Source organism: Lolium perenne, chromosome 7 (assembly GCF_019359855.2).
Source record: "Lolium perenne isolate Kyuss_39 chromosome 7, Kyuss_2.0, whole genome shotgun sequence".
Taxonomy (NCBI): domain Eukaryota; kingdom Viridiplantae; phylum Streptophyta; class Magnoliopsida; order Poales; family Poaceae; genus Lolium; species Lolium perenne.
In genome coordinates, this window is record NC_067250.2 from 10,873,968 (window position 1) to 10,884,772 (window position 10,805).

Here is a 10,805-nt window from a genome sequence, read left to right on the forward strand (position 1 = left end):
TGACTCAACATAAAAGTAAAAGAAAGGTCCTTCAAAGAGAAAAGCATCGATTGCTATATTTGTGCTAGAGCTTTGGTTTTGAAAACAAGAAACAATTTTGTCAACGGTAGTAATAAAGCATATGAGTTATGTAAATTATATCCTACAAGTTGCAAGCTTCGTGCATAGTATACCAATAGTGCCCGCACCTTCTCCTAATTAGCTTGGATTTACATGGATTATCATAGCATAGCACATGTTTCAACCAAGTGTCACAAAGGGGTACCTCTATGCCGCCTGTACAAAGGTCTAAGGAGAAAGCTTGCATTGGATTTCTCGCTTTTGATTATTCTCAACTTAGACATCCATACCGGGACAACATAGACAACAGATAATGGACTCCTCTTTAATGCGTAAGCATTCAACAACAGATAATATTCTCATAAGAGATTGAGGTTTGTTGTCCAAACTGAAACTTCCACCATGGATCATGGCTTTAGTTAGCGGCCCAATGCTCTTCTCTAACAATATGCATACTCAAACCATTTGATCATGATAAATCACTCTTACTTCAGACAAGACGAACATGCATAGCAACTCACATGATATTCAACAAAGAAATAGTTGATGGCGTCCCCAGGAACATGGTTATCGCTCAACAAGCAACTTATAAGAGATAAGATGCATAAGTACATATTCAATACCACAATAGTTTTTAAGCTATTTGTCCCATGAGCTATATATTGTAAAGGTGAAGAATGCAAATTTGAAAGGTAGCACTCAAGCAATTTGCTTTGGAATGGCGGAGAAATACCATGTAGTAGGTAGGTATGGTGGACACAAATGGCATAGTGGTTGGCTCAAAGATTTTGGATGCATGAGAAGTATTCCCTCTCGATACAAGGTTTAGGCTAGCAAGGTTTATTTGAAACAAACACAAGGATGAAGCGGTGCAGCAAAACTCACATAAAAGACATATTGTAAACATTATAAGACTCTACACCGTCTTCCTTGTTGTTCAAACTCAATACTAGAAATTATCTAGACTTTAGAGAGATCAATTATGCAAACCAAATTTTAGCATGCTCTATGTATTTCTTCATTAATAGGTGCAAAGTATATGATGCAAGAGCTTAAACATGAGCACAACAGTTGCCAAGTATCAAGTTATTCAAGACATCATACTAATTACTACATGTAGCATTTTCCGTTTCCAACCATATAACAATTAACGAAGCAGTTTCAACCTTCGCCATGAACATTAAAAGCTAAGAACACATGTGTTCATACGAACCAGCGGAGCGTGTCTCTCTCCCACACAAGTATTTATTCAAACAAAAACAAACAGACGCTCCAAGCAAAGTACATAAGATGTGACGGAATAAAAATATAGTTTCAGGGGAGGAACCTGATAATGTTGTCGATGAAGAAGGGGATGCCTTGGGCATCCCCAAGCTTAGATGCTTGAGTCTTCTTGAAATATGCAGGGATGAACCACCGGGGCATCCCAAGCTTAGAGCTTTCACTCTCCTTGATCGTAGTATATCATCCTCCTCTTTTGACCCTTGAAAACCTCCTCTACACCAAACTCAAAGCAACTCATTAGAGGGTTAGTGCATAATCAAAAATTCACATGTTCAGAGGTGACACAATCATTCTTAACACTTCTGGACATTGCCTAAATCTACTGGAGGTTAATGGAACAAAGGAATCCATCCAACACAGCAAAAGAGGCAATGCGAAATAAAAGGCAGAATCTATCAAAACAGAACAGTCCGTAAAGACGAATTTTTTAGAGGCACCAGACTTGCTCAGATGAAAATGCTCAAATTGAATGAAAGTTGCGTACATATCTGAGGATCACTCACGTAAATTGGCATAATTTTCTGAGTTAGCTACAGAGAATTCAACCAAAATTCGTGACAGCAAGAAATCTGTTACTGCGCAGCAATCCAAATCTAGTATCAACTCTACTATCAAAGACTTTACTTGGCACAACAATGCAATAAAACTAAGATAAGGAGAGGTTGCTACAGTAGTAACAACTTCCAAGACTCAAATATAAAACAAAAGTACTGTAGCAAAATAAACACATGGGTTATCTCCCAAGAAGTTCTTTCTTTATAGCCATTAAGATGGGCTCAGCAGTTTTAATGATGCACTCGCAAGAAATAGTATTTGAAGCAAAAGAGAGCATCAAGAGGCAAATTAAAAATAAATTTAAGTCTAACATGCTTCCTATGAAAAGGAATCTTGTAAATAAACAAATTCATGAAGCATAATGCAACAATCATAGAAAGATAAAACAAGTGCAGCTTCAAGATTTTCAGCAAAAAGAGAGGTGTTTTAGTAACATGAAAATTTCTACAACCATATTTTCCTCTCTCATAATAATGTCCAGTAGCATCATGAGCAAACTCAACAATATAACTATCACATAAAGCATTCTTATCATGAGTCTCATGCATAAAATTATTACTCTCCACATAGGCATAATCAATTTTATTAGTTGTAGTGGGAGAAAATTCAACAAAGTAGCTATCATTATTATTCTCATCAAGTGTAGGAGGCATAGTATAATCACAACAAAATTTACTCTCCATAGTAGGTGGCACCAAAAGACCACTATCATTATAATCATCATAAATAGGAGGCAAAGTATCATCAAAGAAAATTTTCTCCTCAATGCTTGGGGGACTAAAAATATCATGCTCATCAAAACCAGCTTCCCCAAGCTTAGATTCTTCCATATCATTAGCAACAATGATGTTCAGAGCGTTCATACTAATATGTTCCATGGGTTTTTTTAATTTCCGCATCAAACCATCCATGTCTTAAATCAGGAAATAGAATAAGAAGCTCATTGTTGTCCATTATGCCTAACTAGTGTAAAACAAGAAACAAAAAGATGCAATTGCAGGATCTAAAGGAAATAGCTTCGAACACACACACAACGGCGCCAGAAAAGTACTTTACCTGGGACCGGAGTATGAGTGTCTTTTACCTTTCCTCCCCGGCAACGGCGCCAGAAAAGTGCTTGATGTCTACGCCCCCTTCTTTTCCTGTAGACAGTGTTGGGCCTCCAAGAGCAGAGGTTTGTAGAACAGCAGCAAGTTTCCCTTAAGTGGATCACCCAAGGTTTATCGAACTCAGGGAGGAAGAGGTCAAAGATATCCCTCTCATGCAACCCTGCAACCACAAAGCAAGAAGTCTCTTGTGTCCCCAACACACCTAATAGGTGCACTAGTTCGGCGAAGAGATAGTGAAATACAGGTGGTATGAATAAATATAAGCAGTAGTAACGGTGCCAGAAAAGTGCTTGCTGGCGTGTGGTTGATGGTGGTAATATTGTAGGAAGTACAGATGCAGTAAAACAGTAAACAAGCAGCGATAGCAGTATTTAGGAACAAGGCCTAGGGATCATACTTTCACTAGTGGACACTCTCAACATAGATCACATAACAGAATAAATAGATAGATGCTAGACTCTACACTCTCTTGTTGGATGATGAACACCACTAACTGTGTAGGATTACACGAACCCTCAATGCCGGAGTTAACAAGCTCCACAATATTCGATGTTCATATTTAAATAACCTTAGAGTGCATGACAGATCAACATAACCAAACCAAGTACTAACATAGCATGCACACTGTCACCTTCACGCTACGAAAGGAGGAATAGATCACATCAATACTATCATAGCAATAGTTAACTTCATAATCTACAAGAGATCACAATCATAGCCTACGCCAAGTACTACACGATGCACACACTGTCACCATTACACCGTGCAGGAGGAATAAACTACTTTAATAACATCACTAGAGTAGCACACAGATATATTGTGATACAAAACACATTGCAATCATAAAGAGATATAAATAAGCACTTCACTATGCCATTCATAACAGTGAATAAGTATTCTGTGAAATATAGCCTAAGAGACCCACACGGTGCACACACTGTCACCTTTACACACGTAGGACAAGGAGTCTCCGGAGATCACATAAGTAAAATCCACTTGACTAGCATAATGACATCTAGATTACAAGCATCATCATATGAATCTCAATCATGTAAGGCAGCTCATGAGATTATTGTATTGAAGTACATAGGAGAGAGATTAACCACATAGCTACCGGTACAGCCCTTAGCCTCGATGGAGAACTACTCCCTCCTCATGGGAGATAGCAGCGTTGATGAAGATGGCGGTGGTGATGATGGAGAAGCCTTCCGGGGGCACTTCCCCGTCCCGGCGGCGTGCCGGAACAGAGACTCCTGTCCCCCAGATCTTGGCTTCGCGATGGCGGCGGCTCTGGAAGGTTTCTCGTACCGTGGCTTTTTCGTATAGAAGTTTTAGGTCAGGGACCTTTATATAGGCGAAGAGGCGGCGTCAGAAGGTCGACGAGGCGGTGACACACTAGGGGGCGCGGCCAAGGCCTGGGCCGCGCCACCCTGGCGTCTGGTGGCTCAGTGGCCCCCCTCTGGCCTCTCTCGGGTGTTCTGGAAGCTTCATGTGATTCTAAGATGTTGGGCGTTGATTTCGTCCGATTCCGAGAATATTTCCTTACTAGGATTTCTGAAACCAAAAACAGCAGAAAACAGCAACTGGCCTGCGGTGACCCAGCATACCACTGCATGTTGTAGTATACAAGTCGTTGATATGATCTTTGTGAAGGGACTTCTTCACAAATTGCCATATCCCTCAGAGTGGTACAACAGAAACATTGCAGGTCATAACACTCCATACATTATTACAAACATTGTCTTAACAAGTTGGTATTCTCACAGGTCCTATGTGTTATCACCAGAATTTGACCGAGTCAGAGGTGGGCCGCGATCAAGATGGGCTTGAAGAATATACATGGAAGGAATACATGAATCGGCCTTATATGCAAAGTTTGGGCTAGTTCGCCCGTGTATCTGTAATATAGTAGGATACGTATCGATTAGATAGAGTTTGGCTCGTGCACGGTTGGGATTATTCCCACGTTAGAAAGTCTACGGACTATAAATATGTATCTAGGGTTTATGAAATAAACAACAATCACGTTCACCACAAACAATTCTAGGCGCATCGCCAACTCCCTTGTCTCGAGGGTTTCTTCCGTGTAAGCATCATGCTGCCTAGATCGCATCTTGCGATCTAGGCAGTACATGTTTATTCGTTGTTCATGTGTTGCTCGTACTGAAGCCTTTTTGATGGCGAGCAACGTAGTTATCTTAGACGTGTTAGGGTTAGCATTGTTCATCGTATCATATGCTGTCGTCGTGCAACCCTGAGACGTCTAGCCGCCCTTACACCTATCTTAGTTGTAAGGGCGGCACCCCGCTTGATCATTATTTAGTAGATCCGATCCGTTATGATTGCTCCTTGTTCTCCAAGGATTAGTTTAATATCTGCATAGTTAGGCCTTACAAACGGGTTGAAGGATCCAGTGGCGCGTAGGGTGTAGTTTGCTAGCCCTAGACAGGATGTTCCGGGGATCAACCTCGTGTTGGTTTTTAGGCCTTGTCTAGGGTCGGTTTACGATCGCCGTGCGTGGCCGCCAGGCTCAATCACGAGTAGGATGTTCAGATTATGTGGTGAAAACCCTAAATCGTAGTAGGTCGTTTTAGCTTTATTTTGATCAAGCAGGACCACCATATATTCGTACACCTCGTACGGATCATGGGTGGATCGGCTCTTTGAGCCGATTCACAGGACAACCTGAGAGCCGATCGAGGCTCGTATTTAATGTTTACGTGTATGCCATGCAGGAAACTAAGCGAGGCACATCCATCACCTTCCTGACCAGGTATAGGTCAGGTGGCACGCCCTTGCACCAGCATCGGACGTGCGTGCCGAGTCTTTGCGGGCCGTCGCTCGGAGGGACCAGGGCCAGCCGCAGTCCTGGGAGCCTCCCGGCTCTACTGTGTTGCCCGTCGCTGCTCGCCGGTGGGTTTCTGACCGCAACACATTCTGGCACGCCCGATGGGACAGTCTTCGACATCAACCGCATCGCCGTCTACATCTGAGATGGCGGAAGACACTCCAGTCACGTACGAGGATCTGACCGAGGAACTCAAGAAGAAGTATGACGAGGTCAAAGCAATCCTCGAAGCCGACCTCATCGGCTCTTTTCACAGAACCCGCTCACATGGCATCAGGTGGAAAGGGTTCTCACCTGAAGGCGCGCTCGATGGAGTGGACCTGTCCGCCCCGTCAGAAGAACGCACCAGGTCCCTGCGTCAGGAGATTAACTTCATGGTAGCTCACTCGCTGCACCGCCATTCTGAGAGCCTGGTGAACACTTTGGAGCGTGTCGCTCTTCGGGTGATCCAGGAAATCATGAGGCATCAGTACTCTCCGTCAGGACCAGCTCTCGGGACTTACCAAGGAGAAATGCCACTCCAGTCCTGTCCACCGCTGCCATTCGCGTTGGCAGCACCAGAAGTGCCGAATTCACCGGCATACATCGTCTACAAGATCGGTGGTGACCCTAGTGACTACCAGTTCTTGCATGAGGCGCCTAAGGAGATCCCTCACGGATACACGTGCACATACGTGCCAGGCTCGCAGAATCGGGCACTCACAAACCAGGCGCAACAGCGGGGACTTGGAACAACGGGAGGAACTTCGGGAACAGATCTTGAGAAGCGTACGTGGCTAGCTAAGTATGCCACTCCGACAAACCTCCGCAGCTCAGCTCCTGCGCAGCTTGGCTCGTAGCTGGAAAAGCAAGCATGGCTGGCTAAGTATGCCACTCCGGCGAATCTTCGTAGTTCGACTCCCGCAGCCCGGCACCGCGGATCAGATCAGTACCATCCTGAGAGACCAGTTCGGCATGGTGCCGAAAAGGAGGACAATCGGCTATTCCAAGCCATACCCCAACGAGTACGAGTTGATCCCGCTACCACCCAAATATCGGCTCCCTGATTTCTCCAAGTTTAATGGATCAGATGGTTCCAGCTCCATCGAGCATGTGAGCCGATATTTGGCACAGCTGGGCACGATCTCAGCATCAGATGAGCTGCGTGTGAGGTTCTACGCACAGTCCCTCACAGGATCGGCTTTCGGGTGGTACACATCGCTGCCACCAGACTCAATCCGGACTTGGAAGCAGTTGGAAGAGCAGTTCCACATGCAGTATCACTCAGAGGCTTCCGAGGCTGGCATTGCCGATTTAGCACAAGTACGTCAGAAGCGCAGAGAAACGGTGTCAGAATACGTCCAGCGCTTCAGGACCGTTAGGAACCGATGCTATTCGGCTCGTGTGACTGAAAAAGAAGCAGTCGAGTTGGCGGTGGTGGGTCTCGCATCACCGATCAAGGACGTGGCCTCCCAAGCAGACTACCCTTCACTGGCGCACATGGTGCAGAAGCTGTCAGTATATGAACAGCGCCACCCAGATGTATACCAGGATAAATTCAAGCGTGCGGTGGTCCTGGTTGAGGCAGATGAAGACGAAGGCTCTTGAATAAGCCTCCATCTCCCGTAACATAGTTGGGGAAAGGGTTGAGAAATCTCCCGTTGCGGAATTTCTCGAAGATGTCATTGGTGCACACGCCCTATGGCAACTTCGGAAACTCCGCCTGGGAAAAATTTCCCAGCAAGCCTGTGAAATCCTCTATTGAACTACTAAAAACAAGCCAACCATCTCCACTATTAATATCTTACATACAGTTACATTATTACATAAAAACAAATGGTAAATTGACTGTCATGTTGAGATACACATGTGTGCCATGGACCTTCTTCATGTATTACCTTGTTATGATCGCTTCGGCCGTAACCATGGAGCATCTTCATAATTTAACTTGATGCTTGGGTCAATGTTCATTGAGATGGGCGGAATTTCATCAAACTTATTATAATCTTCTGACATGTCTGTCTTGTCCTCCACTCCCGCGATGTTTTCTTTTTCGGAAAGAACTATGTGGCGCTTTGGCTCATCGTATGCTTTATTCATTTCCTTATTTTTCCTTTTTATTGGTTTGGTAGACATGTTCTTCACATAGAAAACCTGGGTCACATCCTTGGCTAGGATGAATGGTTCGTCTCTATACTCAAGATTGTTGAGATCCATTGTTGTCATTCCATAAACTTGTCTACCTGAACCCCGCCTCCTGTTATCTTGACCCATTTGCACCTAAACAAAGGGACCTTAAAAGAAGGTCCATAGTCAAGTTCCCATATCTCCTATATGTAACCATAATAGGTGTCCTTTTGGCCTTTGTTGTTTGTTGCATCAAAGCAGACACCACTGTTTTCGTTGGTGCTCTTTTTATCTTGGTCGGTCGTGTAAAATGTATTCCCATTTATCTCGTACCCTTGGAAAATCAATATAGTCAAAGATGGTGTATGGGACAACAAGTACAGTTGATCTCCAATAGCAGTGTCATTCATGAGATGTTTTTGCAACCAACCACCGAAAGACGACATGTGTTCACGTATAATCAAGTCGTCTGACTGCCCTAGGTTCTGTGAGCGTATAAAATTCTTGTGTACATTGATATACAGAGCCACCAAGGTGAAACTTTGTAGAACTGTGTAGTGTGCTTGAGTGAACGAATGCCCGTCCCTAGATATCATTGCTTTCTTTCCTAGCGTGACTTTTTCACTTAGTCTCCCCTCGTGCCGCGATTCAGGAACACCAATCGGCTTAAGGTCAGGAATAAAGTCAACATAGAACTCAATGACCTCCTCTGTTCCATAGACCTTGGAGATGCTTACTTATGGTCTAGCACGGTTATGAACATATTTCGTTAAGACTCCCATGAAACTCTCAAAGGGAAACATATTGTGTAGACACACATGACCGAGAATGAAAATCTCATCGACCAGGTGAACGAGGAGATGCGTCATAATATTGAAGAAGGATGGTGGGAACACCAGCTCAAAACTAACGAGACACTGTACCACATCATTCTGGAACCTCTATAAACTTTCTGGATTGATTACCTTCTGAGAAATTGCAATGAGGAATGCACATACCTTCACAATGTGCACTCGAACATTTTCCGGTAGAAGCCCTCTTAATACAATCGGAAGCAACTGCATCATTATCATGTGGCAGTCATGAGACTTCAAGTTCTGGAATTTTTTCTCTACCATATTTATCATTCCCTTTATATTGAAGGAGAAGCCAGACGAGATCTTGATACTGTTCAGGCATTCAAAAAATATTTCTTTCTCTGCTTTTGTAAGAGTGTAGTTGGAGTAATGACGTCCTTTATCTGTCTCATGCAGTTTGTATGGTCATTCATACGTTGCTGGTCCTCCCATGCTTCTGGTGTATATTTTGTCTTCCCGTACATGCCCAGGAAGCCTAGCAGGTGCACACTAAGATTCTTCGACACGTGCATCACATCGATTGAAGAGCGGACCTCTAGGACTTTCCAATAGGGTAGCTCCTATAATATAGATTTCTTCTTCCACATGGCCGTGTGCCCGACAGCGTTATTCGGAACAGACTGTCCGCCAGGATCCTTTCCAAATATTACTTCTAGATCCTTGATCATACCAAATATATCAGCACCATGATGGTGGGCAGGCTTGTTCCGGTGATCTGCCTCACCGTTGTAATGCTTGGCTTTCTTTCTTACGGGATGGGTACTCGTAAGAAATCGACGATGCCCCAAGTACACGACCTTCTTAGATTTATCCAGATATGCACTTTCGGTCTCATCTAAACAGTGCGTGCATGCATTATATCCCTTGTTTGACTGTCCTGAAATGATACGAAGAGCAGGCCAATCGTTGATGGTTACCAAAAGCAGCGCTCGTAGGTCAAATTCCTCTTGCTTGTGCTCGTCCCACACACGTACACCTGTTATGGACCACAACTGTAGAAGTTCTTCTACTAATGGCTTCAGGAACATATCATTGTCATTGTCGGGTTGCTTCGGGCCTTGGATCAGCACTGGCATCATAATGAACTTCCGCTTCATGCACAACCAAGGAGGAAGGTTATAGATACATAGAGCCACATGCCAGGTGCTATGACTGCAGCTCTGCTCTCCAAAAGGATTCATGTCATCTGTAGTTAGACCAAATCTTAAATACCTTGCGTCCTCTGCAAAGTATGGGTACTTTCTATCGATTTTTCTCCACTGCGACCCATCAGCACGGTGTCTTAAATTCGCGTCTTTTCTTACGGTCTTCTTTGTGCCATCGCAACAACCTGAGATGCTCTTTATTTATGAACAAACGTTTTAGCCGTGGTATTATAGGAGCATACCACATAACTTTGGCAGGAACCTGTTCCTAGGGCGCTCGCCCTCAACATCACCCGGGTCATCTTGTATGATCTTATACCGCAATGCAGTTCACACCGGGCATGCATCCAAATTCCCGTACTCGCTGCGGTAGAGGATGCAGTCATTAATGCATGCATGTATCTTATGCACATCTAATCCTATAGGGAAGACATCCTTCTTCGCTTCATACGTACTAGCGGCAATTCGTTACCCCTTGGAAGCCGCTTCTTAATTATTTTCAGCAACTTTTCAAACCCCGAGTCAGTCACACTGTTCTCTGCCTTCCACTGCAACAATTCCAGTATGGTACCTAGTTTTTTCTGGCCATCTTCGCAAGTTGGGTACAACAATTTGTTGTGATCCTCTAACATCTTGTCGAATTTCAACCTTTCCTTTTCAATTTCACATTCTATCATTGCATCAGCAATGGCCCGGCCAAGATCATCCGCAGGCTCATCTGATGCCTCTTGAGTTTCTGCTTCATTGTCTTCATTGTTGTCTTCTGATGGAAAACAATCCCCCTTTGTCGTATCACCGTATTCAGCGAACATGGGATAGTTGTCATCATTCTCTTCTTCTT